The following is a 13216-nucleotide window of genomic DNA, read 5'->3' as shown; positions in this document are numbered from 1 at the left end:
GTACGGTGACAAGTACATAGTTTATAGTCACTGAGAATTTAAACCAGTTCTAAACCTTAAATCAATCTCAAAAGAAAATATGTGGAATTCAGCAAATATTATACTCACTGCTTATTGAGTATTTGTGAAGCTGAGCTACAGAAGCATCTCCTCTTTGCTGTACATTTGTACCAGCGAGCAGAGGCACTATTGATTATAGGCTTCCTCATACGTTCATGTATGAGCGGTGTGTGGGAGACACATGTGCGCTGCATTTGGGTTCTGCAAACCTGTGGATCTCACGGCTCTTTTCTACATGGATCCGTTGGCGTTTTCCCTGCAGCTCTCTGAAAGCAGCCTTCAGGGGCCGAGAGGTCGCTGAACATGTACAACTCACACTAAACGTCTGAATGTCTCAGTTCAGTTGTGTCCACCTCGGTTTCTAAGGATCAGCCCGTCCAAAATAAAGACGTCTGCCTCCTGACACGCTGCACGTCACGCTTGCAAACGCGGCGCGGACGCGAGCGTGAGCGTGAGCGCACGGCCGCGGAGCGGAGGCGTTTCCCACAGCAGCAGCACTCGCACTCGTCAGTTTACATAACACCGATTATAACCCTGAGGTTTAGCCAACCAATGCACACCAGTTGGGCTCGGCCTGGGCTCCATAATCTCACTGACCATCTGGTACACGCTGCTTAGTTGCTTTCCTTCATATAGTTCCCAGTGACTGATTCTACTCAGTGCTCTACTGCCCCTCAAAGATCACAAAGAAAAACAGCCCCTTTCACACACTATTTATTGTACTTGAAATAATATAACTCCGAATAAAACAAAGATGCAAACTCTAATTAAGGACATAACATTTATTTTTTCTTTCACAATTCAAAGCAACAGTTAATTAAGTGCCTCTAATGCATTTTGTTGTCACTACTTAGGACACTTCTGAGCGTTTGCCTTCGGGAAAAACACATTTAGTTTGGAGAAATGAAATATATTCTATTAAAAAAGTACAGTAAAAAACAAGCTTGAACAGCGATTTTGTCAATGGACACGTCCACAAGTAAACTACATACAGTGACTCATTCAATTATATGAATACACCTTTATTAATGCTTACAGTTCACTTAGCTTTAGCAAAATTATTAGACGTATAAAGAGAATCCATATACGTAAAAAGACAGCGAATGTCTGACAAATCCAAAATGGTGGATATACAGTAAATGAACAGGCATTTTCACGATCATTTCATATTTTATGTCGTTCATGTTGACCCTTTGTGACATTTGCCTTCCTGATATCTGCACCAGTGTGACTATACTTTACATTATGTGTCATTTTATGTCTCTCCACAGCGTAAAAATCAATCAACTAATGACATCAGCGCTAAAGAATTGAATTTCTGCATCACACAGTCATGGTTGGCAGACTGCCCTCAGGTAGAGCTAGCGCACCAGGTCAGGTCCACTGGGTCGGGCGGCTTTGAGACCTGAGCTGTGGTTAAACCAGTAAAGAGTGGAGACCTCCGTTCTTCCCTCAGTCTGACAAACCCTGCGAGTCGTTTATAAAGTAGATTACCATCGTTATTGGATCACAAACTCTCTTCCCTCTCTAGATGTGATGGAGAAATCAGCCCCGCCGTATATATGAAATGACAGCTCATCTCGAACGTCCCAGGGATCCCAGAATAATGACAATGTGAGACAGAGAGACATTAGCACACGGTAATGAAACACTACAAAGGTGGGATTATCAATATGTGGGCAAATACGGTGCAAAGAGGGTGTTGCTGTTTCTACTCCTGGAGTTGCAGGTGTGTGTGTGTGTGTATGTGTGTGCGTGTGTGACGGAAATTGAGAAAAATGGTGTCAAAGTTTGCATGCGTGTGTGTTTGCAGAAAAAAAATATCACATATCTCCTACCTCATTAGAGCCCAACATTCAGTCACTCAGCAAAAGTGTCAATTATTTGTAGGGAGGTGTTATTCTAGGTTGCTGCCACCAAAGGTTGCTATTCTATTCCCACCACGCATGGCTGAGAATACTTCTGTTTTGACTAGTATCATCATGATTAATGCCTGAAGAGTTATCCTTAGCATATTTCAACCTCTCGGATGCTGAACAATGGCCCACTCTCCACACACTCCTACTATATCAAATGAAGAACGCATAAACTGCAAAAACATCAATTTCTGAAGTTCATTTATCTCCTTTAGTTTCTGCAGATCAGTGCTGTCCTCTCTGAGCAGTGAGCTACTGAACCCACCATCAGGTCTTTGCAGGAAAAGGCTTTAGAAATTCTTTGCCTGCTGTTGTTTTCACATAGCTAATAAATGGGAGATTCTAAAATACCCTCAAGTAATAAGGCAAAGACAGAAATTAGTGTTTGAAGTCATGGTCATAAAGATAAAACTCCAGATTAGTGTTGACCTGGATTCTGTTTTACTACATTAAACTACAAGTATAAGGAAAATGTAATTTAAGAACACAATGATTAATGATCACATAAAGTGATATAATTCAATCAAGTGTGAAATTATCTGTGCTGTAAGTGGGAGACAAATTATTACTATTATTATAATGTTGAGCTACAACGAGCTGTTAGTGAAGTTTTAAATATAGGTTTTTTTACTTACATTGCTCATCCCACATGTACTTCACTGCTGTTAGGCATCGCTACAGAGAAACAAGACAGACAACGAGAGAGGAACTCATTTTTGGAACAACAGCAAAATGCCTGCCTCTTTGCTCGTTACTGTCAGACACGGCTGCTGGCCTTTGGCAGGCCTACTTAGATGCTGTTAGGATGCCGCAAAGTGATGGACAACAACTCATGAGCATGCGTAAGGTATGCACCAACAATGTGTGCAAGTTACACAGTACAGCACAAACAACACATAACACTAGTGTGCAAAAGTGCACTGACAATGTATTTTTAATTAAAAATGTTTTAACACGGTACAAGATTTAGTTATCAGTGCGCTCCTAAAAGGTGCAGCTATTGCTGTGGTCTCTCCTGCTTCCAACCTCGACTCTAACCCACATGGAAATGGATGGGTTCAAACAAAGGCTGCTATTTACGAAGTAGTGTATCAGTCCCAGATGTATAAGGGCTGAAATGCTGACCATCGACAGCAATGCCCATCGTTTGACGTCTAAGCCAAATGTACTGAAAACAGCCCCACTACTTTAGGAGTGTATGTTTGTGTTCATGTCAACTAGCATAAAAATAATTAACCCTAAAAGCCACAATAATTATTACAGCAGTCAACAAACTCTCAACCAATTGTTGATGGTTTAGAGGCAGAACAATCACTAAGCAAAGCGGGTGTTAATGAAACACTGCAGAGCGCCACCAGCGCTGATGAATAACTAAACACAAGGAAGCTCCAGGAAAATCAAAGCCTCACACAAACCTGTGCTGCTTTAGCTGATTCTCTAAGCCCATGTAGAAAAACCTTCAGATGTAGTGATCTCAGATATGTCCTGTTGAGGTAGTCGGTTTAAACAGTGGATAGTAAAGAAGTGAATACGGTTCAGATAGGATTGTGAACGGTTTATGTTACTGTTCCCTGCATATTAATCATACCGCCTGTTCTCTAATGGGAATTTATGAGGAAGCCAGAGGTGTCCTGTTGCTGACCCAGTTGCAGGCGTTCGGAATCATAATGTACAGACATGCAGTCCCCTCACAAAAGCTGTCTCTTGCTTTTCCCAGCTACACAGAGAAGTCAACAACGAACTGAGACTGTTAAATAAAGGTTAAATGACTCCCAGCCGCTGCTAAGAATGATTGTCTGATTGTACACTCGCACTGCAGCTCTTTTTCTGGTGCTGACATGCATTTTCACCACCATAATAGTCTGGTAGAGATGTAAGACACAATCCAGTTTTGCTGTTGCGACACAAATACGCTGCGTTGAACAGCAGACACAAACACAGAATTACCCACTACTCCTTGTTTAGTAAATACGACAATATCATTTTTCATAGCCGCCAACGCCAATTAACCTTCAGCTGCACGCACACACGCCTAAGAAGTCCCCCCTGGCTTTGTGCTGGGCCGTATCATCCAAATCCCACCAACATGACTTCCTAAGGTTAAGTGCAGTCTAATGGAGATTGATGCGGGCGTGATGGGAGTCTGAACTGACAGCACTGACAAATCGACACATAACAGAAACTTCAAAAGGAAACAAGCAAGTGCTGCAGTTGTACATATGTTATGAAGACGGATCAGACGTTTAATAAAAAACTTGCGTGATAAATATATGAACCCTGCTCACATCTGCACTGTCCTATCAAAACCTCATTCGGCCTCTGTATCTAGTGGCCATGATGGACTGACCATGTGCGTGAGTGGAGGGGACCACGGACGGCTGCTGTGAATGTATTAGCAGCATACACAATAAAGCGCAGGTTCAGTTCTGTTCTGCATCACTTCCATTTTTAATAAAGTGCTCTGGCTCAAAGGGTCTCAGGTTATGGCAGAGTAAATGTCACTCATTCCAGAAAATAATGTGCTTGACGTTGATGTTTTGGTGATCCACTTAACGTGGACCAGGTTTAGACCATGAGGCCCAGTGGCAGCTGAAGTAAAAAACCACCTGCGTTGTGTCGTGTTTGTTTTTAGGAAGCTAACTAGTCAGGATGCACGCTGGTTTTAAGAATACATTAAATGAAGCTACTGTTTTGTTCCTGCACCTGCGGCCATTTGCAACCATCGCGTTTATGCTTTTGTCTGACCTCTAGGGCCACGTCATCAATCTCTGAAGAGGGAGCAGGTTCGTGTTGGACACCTGGAGGCCTCCCCAGGACGACCTGGACGCATTCAGTGCTGGTAAAGTGGGCGGTAAATTTCAGACAACTCCGGGTCGTTAAGCGTCCCAACCGGCAGTAAACGCGTCTTTAAGAAGTGCTGTTTCTCAGTTCTACATTTGCTCCTTTTATGTTCCCAAAGCACATAAAACTACTGGGCCACAATTCAGGCCATGGCCGCCCTCTCGCCTCCCTCACCCCCTGACACTGCTGTTACGAGGCGGGGATTGACCCTCATGCAGCATCTATTTCTGAGTAACGCCACTGGAGAAGTGTTCTTTCATATGTATTTGCATATTGGCATGCGGCCGATGCTCCCACCAAGGCTTCTGTGTCTTCCTCGGTGACAGTGTGACAGGGTGGATGAACCCGCTGCTGAGGCGGCGGATTGGACACACATTGCTCAGAGACAGCGCTATTATAATGTAAGCTTTCACCACATGCATCCCCTGCATCCTATTTCAATCCAATCCAATTAATTGATTTAAAACACGCCTTGAATGTGGAAGCCACTCACTCACGTGCCACAAATGTAACTACACTTAACAATGTCAGGTCCTTATTAAAACACTTGACTCTGCTGTTGGTCCAGGCCTTCACTAAAATGATTAGGTCTCATTTAGCAGCTTCATTGCAGGGTCCTGCTGAGCACACAGGGTTGACATCATGTGGCGTTAGCATTAAACATGTAGCGACACACAGCTACATATGGGTCTAATATTTTATGTTATTGGTTTTACCCAAAGAATGATGGTTACGTGTTAAGAATAAATTTGCTACAGTCAAGAAGTACTGTAGCAAATGACCACAAAACAACAGTTACCAAACAAAGAATAAAACATACTGTACCAAATCGTTAAAAATAATAATCATAAAATATTACTGGAGTAGTTTCTAATAATATTGAGGTGCTGTTTTAGGGGCTGGGCTTCTCCCTGGATGACGGATGTGCTCCTGGAATAAGGAATCTTTTCTATTGTTTGGCTTGCCAGCCTGAGAATGATATGCACTGATGTGAAATATGTCAACTCAACACTGGCTTGAAGGTTCTTGTTGGAGGAGGAATTTATTTGAGCACTGTCAGCATATTGGGCAGGCTCGTAAATTGGTTTATGTAGAATACTGCCTCACCAGTCGCGAGGTGTATTTCTATGGGAGGCAATCTCTGACGAGCAGGCAATCCACGCCGGGAAAACACAAAATAGAGAGGCTGGATTTTATGAGGCAGTGTCATCATCATCTTCACAGTTGTTTACCAATATTCTACTCATTTTGTTAATATTTAACACTGGTGCATTCATTTTCTGATGTCATCTTGCATGTCTTCTCTCTAAACACCTTATTTCTTATGTACTGCACAACGTTCCACCAGTCTATTCACTGAAATGCTGTACATTCAGCTATCCACCAGCCATTCACATATCTTTGCCTGTACTGTTCCACATCTTTCATCCTTTTGCTTCCTTATTCAGACCCCTGTGCTAAATCTTCCAGTTCTCTCTTTGCTCGGCCCCCTGCCTCTTTAAATGACTCTGGCTTTGATATTTGTCTCCTTTTTTCAGTCTGATACTTAGTCACTTTACCATAAAGTTACCATCCTTCATCTTCCTCCTCCTCCTCATCGGTACCTCCCTAAACCTTCCACCTTCTCCTGTCTGCAGACCACAAGATTTCTGCTTCTGCCACTTGTTTGCACTTGACTCTTTTGTGTTGTCCTTCTTATTGCTCCTCTGCTTGCTCGCTTTTCCATGCTCGTGCTTTTTGTGTCCATGACTTTATTGACCCTCTCTCCTACGCTTTACAATTGCTCGTTTGCTGTCCCTAATGGACATCTACTACTCCATTATTATCCTTCGCCACCCTCCCCTTTGCTGTCCTTCTTATAAACTGACATGCCCCCTAGTGTGCGCACCAGTCTTTTTTTAAGTATTTCCTGTAGATTATTTAAAGATTTTACATTTATTATTATGTTACAATAAAGATGAACATTTTTGGTTTGCAAAAAATGTATACATATAACGTAAATAAAGCCCATGATTAAACACAAATTAAAAAAACTAATAATTTTGTAAAATGGTGTTGAATTGTAACAGCAAAATGTAATTTTTACATTTTTTAATTTACACATTTTTTTCCATCGTATTATGTCAAACATGAAGTAGTCAATGTACAAAGAACTGTGTTTAATTATTGTGAAAACCAAAAATCTATGGAGGATTAGGTTTTCGCTTTCAGCTCATTAATGCGGAACCACACTGTAGCGGGAAACAGAGCTTTCACATGGCGTTAGATCCAGCACACATCTGGGAATCAGTGATGATATGGATTAAGCTTTACATTTACTACAGCAATAATATCATTTGTAAACTTAGTCCACGTTCTGTGAGTCAGAAGCACATAGTGTTTTCCGGAGGGGTTGAGGAAAACACAAATGTACTGTAACAGCGAATCGTCTAAAATCTAAAAGTCTAAAATGTTTTACTGATGCTGGACAAAGCTAATCATGACCACATCACATTTAAAATATAAACTATTCTTGATCTGGGATAAAGTCCGGTGTCATTGATATTGCACAACATCCTGAAAACTCTGTCTTTAGCTGCAGGTTTTTAAAGATAAGGAAAATTCGCTTAAAAGTGTTCAACACACGCATCACCTACAGCACAAATGAATCAAACATTATGATCTGATCCAAAATAGCACATTTTGTCAGCTGGCTTCAACTGAGACACAGAATAACAAACACAAACAACAGATGCTAAAGCAAAACAGCAGCACTGATAAAGCATCAGGATGAAGTTGTGAAGCTTGAAATTTACTATTAAAAAATAAAATAGTCACTAAAGCAATGTGATTTATAACGACATTACACTCCGTGGAGACTAAACTCCCACAATTAAAAGTCACTCGTCTGTTCAGTTCTATTTTTTTCTCAGATTTGACATTGAACAACAAACGTCCACATTTTGTCCAGACACCATTTTCTTCAACACCTACAGAACAAGGCTTTGAAAAGAAATCTCACCTGACGTTCAGCGTCAGGTGTTCCTGGCTCCTGGTGGAGGCTTCCATGACGCAAAAGCAGAGGTGCTGTCGATCATTTCCTGCTACTTTAGCTTCGAGCTAACTAGCATAAACAGCGAAGTGCAGGACATAAACACTTGCGCACGTTTCTTTGAATTTGTGCATATTAGCGTCCCTCTGACAGGGTATTTTACGCTTAGCTTGAAGTTTTATGAATGTTTTGGCCCTATGCCCAATTGGCCCCGCCCCTTTGTGTATACGTACTTCCTGACCTTCTGCCAATCACAATAAATATAGAATCAATAATTGGCCAATCAGAGCTGAGAAAACGAACAGACCTCGAACTACAAGTCTGTAATTATATTTTATTATATCTATTTTAACATGGTATCTAATACATGATATTATTATTTCTATAACTTCAGTAAGAATTATATTGGTTGATATACCAATTAGGGCAGACCTATTAAAATTAGTGGACTAAGGACTTTATTTTTTGGTCTTATTTTGACTTTGGATTATAGTCCATGCTCAGACTGTTAAAAAGCTGACAGTGATGAGACATGTTGGTGCATGTTTAGTTTTTAGGCCACAATCGAACACAATAACAGACAAACAGTGTGATGTATTGTTTGGGAGGCTACAGTACAATAAGCTGCCTACTAATCTGCCCCTGAGGACATTTACAGCAGAAGACTGTTGTGGGACTCATTCAGTAACAGGGTTTGGAAGTTAATATTTACACTCCCACCTGAATATGAATAAATAGTAAGTTCAAGGGCAAGTTTACACTGTATGAATTAGTGGCCGTCTGTCTGATTTGTATTTTAGTACCATTTTGCATTTTTATCCCCTTGATATTTTCATTCTTGCATGCTTTTTTTAAATTAAGTATCACAGGAAGCGGAAGCGTCTATACACGCAGACGAGCAAACTAACCCTTGCCTTGACCCCTGCTGTACCATTGTCTAGTCGAGACTTCACGCATTTGTTCAACAGGTTCTTGACTGTTGGTATTACTCAGATATTTCAGCTTGACTTCTGCCTTGAGCTCATTTTCTCATTGTATTATATTTGCTTGGGGACAGTAAAATGATTGTAGTGACAAAAACACGTTCTTTAAAACTGCCTAAGACATTTACATTTTTCTATTTCCCTAATCACTTTAAACCTTGAAATCTTATTCAAGAATGTACGAATGCATCGTCTTTGCATCCACCTTTGTCTTCTCATCCATCCACCCACTCACATAACTATCAGTAACCATCTGTTATTCTCTCTCTCTCTCTCGCTCTCTCGCTCTCTGCATAGCCCACCCATAATATTAACGCCTCGCTGCAGTGAGCACCGAGCTTTTTCCCAAACATCCTGATGGAGAGAGACAACCTTGGCAGAAGTCTTTATGTAAGCAGGTCATTAGCTTCTCGACTCTGGACCCCCACATTCATGATATTCAGAATGACTCCCACAGTGAGAAATTATCCAGAAAAATATCCATTTGACATATAGACAGAAAACATTCCAGCCACATGTTATGCAACTCTGATGTCTTTGAGCTGCAGCAGTGAAAGCAGAAAAGGCCAGTCTTCAAATAAAAGGACAAATTACAACGCCTTTATTTCAGTGACCTTTGAAACTGTCATTTTTTGCAATGCCCCTAAAACTGGTTACGCTATTGGTGCTTCATTATATAATTAAATTTATCAACCATACATTCAGTATATGTTCTCATCTGACAAACAGGTCTCTTGCAACACTCAAAGAATTTTATGTAATTTACAGAAGTGCTGAATTGAATACAGTAAGTATGGATGCAGGGCAACTGCAGGGAGGGAACTACTGTATTTGTAAGTCCACCCCACAGTGGAGAGGAAAGGTCTGTAGTAATTATCCTGCTGACAGCTTTGGTTTCTAATTGCTTGCAGATTAGAGGCAGCTGTGGTGATTGAAAAGTTGTCTACTAATCACAAGTTTGGCAGTTTGACCCCCACTTCCTCTCGTCTGCTTGTCAAAATGTCGGTTAAATTTCCTGCTGGTCACTGTTATTGTGCTACCTTATAATAGAATTTGTATTTATCTCAGGCATCTGGCATCTTTTAGTTTAGATTTATGTGCAGAGAAAACAAAACATACAAAATTGCAGCTCAGCTTAAAATAATATTTGATGACACATCAGGTTAAATGTGATTAGGTTCCTGTAGCAGAGCAGCTTCAGATCTACGTGTCCAAGTACTGTAGCCAAAGATTCTGTTGTAAACATGAAAATATGTTAATAACTTCTACTAAATGGTTAAAGTTCACTAATCACCAGTGCGCCAGCGGGAGGAAGCCAGCTGTATGACCAATGTATGGATTAGCAGGCATAATTTATGCACAGCTGTTTTGGAGCTTTGTGTAAATTACAACGTAGAGACTACATGAGTTCCAACATGCAATTATCCTTCATGCTCCAAAATGCTAGACTGACCTCCTTTCAAATAGCAAAACACAATAGTCCCATGCAGTCTGAATCACCCTTCATATGAGCAGGACACGTTTTCCATTTGTTTCACATACAGTTTATGGAAATGGAATAAATTCAAGTTGTGTTTGCATTTTGAAGTGTTGCATTAAAAGCGATAAGCGTAGGATGCTGCTGCTGGGGTGAACACACAGATCCTGGATGACTATGACAACAGCGGCGGATATGAGGTGTGGGAGAAGTGACATAAAGTTAGCCCAGGAACAGATGGACCAGCTGGTCCCTTCTGGTGGGTTACCATGGTGATGTAGACTTGACCCTATTTGCGTCTAACATTTCCAGCTCCCCGCAACCACTCCAAACTATTATATATATAGGGCTGCGTGTTACGTGATGACATGCATGCACGCGGATACACACCTAAGCGCACACACGCTGAAGATGTCGGCATTCGTGAGCACACGTGGACGCTTTATCCTGTACCTGTTTCCAGCAAAAGCAGGAAGCGCCCACTGTTCCTGGAGTCTCATCCAACTTGCCTTCTAAACCCAGGGGACGTCTCGCATGTCTCTATGTTTCTCATTTGCATAGGTCCTGTCCACACCGTGCAGCCAGTCATCAATCTCCTGCTTAAAATATGCAAATTTGGAGCAGAAAAGCATGAAAACAGACATACAACAGCAAATTGATTGGTGTTTAGGTTCTGTAGGACGCCGGCTGGCAGGAGAGATTTACATTAGTTCATTACAACATTTCATTCATTTAGTCTGTTTTATTTAACATTTTCATGGTTACGTGTAATACTGAGCTGCAGTGTGTTATTATTATGATGCATGCGTCATAAAGAATCTGTTTACAAGTAGCAGTAGACACAGTTTTGGTAGTATTTAGTACATATAGTGTGTACGTTCAACCACCTTGACCCTGCAGCTCTTACTGCGATCCATTTCTGGCTTTTGCCTGCATCAATTTAATCGTAGTTCTCAACCTGCCTCCTGTCTGCTCGACGCTGAAATGCCAAAAGAGAAGATAAACATTGATTTCACTGAGGAGTTCTCACAGTTAAGAAGGTAGAGTTTTCTTCCAGTAAAACCTTTTCGCTTAGAGCCTGAAGATGCACTGTAAAAATGAATCCTATCACATCTTTTTACGTTGGGGGCTATTAGTGCTTGTAGTAACCTGTTTTAAGTGCTTAGCACAGTAGAAGGTGCATATGTTTAAGATGTAGCTGCTCTGTTGTGTCACTTTAGGCCGTCTATATACTGTATAATTTAGATGTTTAGTTCAGAACAATCTGCTTAGTGTTTTACTGTAAGTACAGATCAGCTGATTTCCCCCTCCTCTCTTCTGCTTTAATCGTCACCATGGATGCTTAATCTGCGGCGAGTGGCAGTGCACACTTTGAGTGAATGTGGGGTTTAGGTGGATCCACCTGAGGCTGATCCACTGGTTTCACTGTGTCAGTGGTGTCTGAATCGGCTTCATGAAGGTCACTCTTCCAGTGTTTATCACTGAGCTTTACAGTTGTGGGCGGTGAATTGTCAGAATGATCCACAAACATCTCCCTCTTGTCTTTTGTCCTCAGGCCTGTTCACATTGTTTATTCCTTTTCGAAGCCTTTTTGAAGCTTTTCTCTTTCTTTATATAAATGAGTGAAGTCTTTAACCTCTTTCAGATTCACACTGGTTGTGCCTTCGGCCACATTTTAAGCCACTCAGGCATCATGAAGATCTTTCAAGGTTCAGTTGACAATGAATGGCATCCTGTGGCGTCTTCACATGGTGAAGGCATAAGACAAACAAAAAAGTTACCAAATTGATTTGTTCATTTACAACCTTCAGTTCAAATTGGTAGATTTGAGAGCTCTTGTTTGTCTGTAATCACAGTTACAACTAGATTCTGGTACAACTCATCAGATTTAATATCTCTGAAAAGAAAAGACATAGATGATGTAGTAATCATGACTTTAATCCACTGTGTTTTCCCTGTATGAATCCTAACTTTATGTAAAATTTAATATCTGTGCATTACAGTCTTTTTTGTTGGTTATTGTTTTTGTTTCGCCAGAGGTGATGTTTTCACTCTTCTTCAGACTCAGATTCAAGACTTTTTCACCCTTGACGCCTTGTTTAAACAGAATAGGTTGACTTGTGTTTACACTGGCTGGTTGCTAAGGTCACAGAACTGTATCATTTAATTTCTTCTCCTAAAACCAAATGTATTATATAAACCTACAACTTTACTAATACTGTGAACTGCAGCTTATAAGTGAAATAAATTGATTACAGTCTGTAGTTAATCTTATTTTGTTATCTGGCACAAACAGGACTAGTGATAATACTTCACCGTAGGTTTAATTAATTGATACACAGTAGAACTTGGTGGTGCTTGTGAATTGTCTCCCACAGTGAACGTATGAAACACAGATCTGCAGGGTGCAGATAAATTAGGAGTCTTGTGCCAAAGGTGTTTGTGAAGGTGGTAAGAAACATTGCAGGGACCAAAATAACCTGTCTGGGTGTTGATGAGAGTTATGCCATGTTTGAGAAATATGAGTTGGAAATGAGCAGCGCCAGCGAAGAAACAGATGTGTGTTTGCGGGTAATTTGTCGGAGGAGAGCACGAGCTTGATGCACACGTTGTGATGTGACCTTTCAACTAACAGCGTGGGAGACCCAGCTGTTGGTACCCTGCCAAGTTCTCTGCAAGCTGTGACTGACCTCTTGTAATAAGAAAAACTTGGTTGCTATGGTTTCAGGAGGGATTTTAATAAAATGCTTGTGGGTGTTGCTATGTAGACGCTTTAAAGAGTTCGGTTTAAAGCTTCCAGAGAGTGCACTATGCATTCACACAGCATGTTCTACCATCAATTAAGCAAACTCACAGAAACATCTTATAGTAAAATTTATTAAAATGTATTAAAATTATATATATATAA

The 13216-nt window shown here is 40.9% G+C and overlaps 1 long non-coding RNA gene across 1 annotated transcript; it reads right to left on the bottom strand.

Moving 5' to 3' along the window:
• Positions 1-834: 834 nt before the first annotated feature.
• Positions 835-8055, bottom strand: LOC129602985 (uncharacterized). Its single transcript, XR_008692499.1, has 3 exons — positions 7819-8055; positions 2612-2651; positions 835-1527 (listed from the first exon to the last, which is right to left on the bottom strand). It is a non-coding gene; the product is annotated as an uncharacterized LOC129602985 (long non-coding RNA).
• Positions 8056-13216: the final 5161 nt, after the last annotated feature.

This window comes from Betta splendens, chromosome 14 (genome assembly GCF_900634795.4).
Source record: "Betta splendens chromosome 14, fBetSpl5.4, whole genome shotgun sequence".
In the NCBI taxonomy this organism is placed as follows: domain Eukaryota; kingdom Metazoa; phylum Chordata; class Actinopteri; order Anabantiformes; family Osphronemidae; genus Betta; species Betta splendens.
This window is presented reverse-complemented; position numbering and strand designations above follow the sequence as displayed.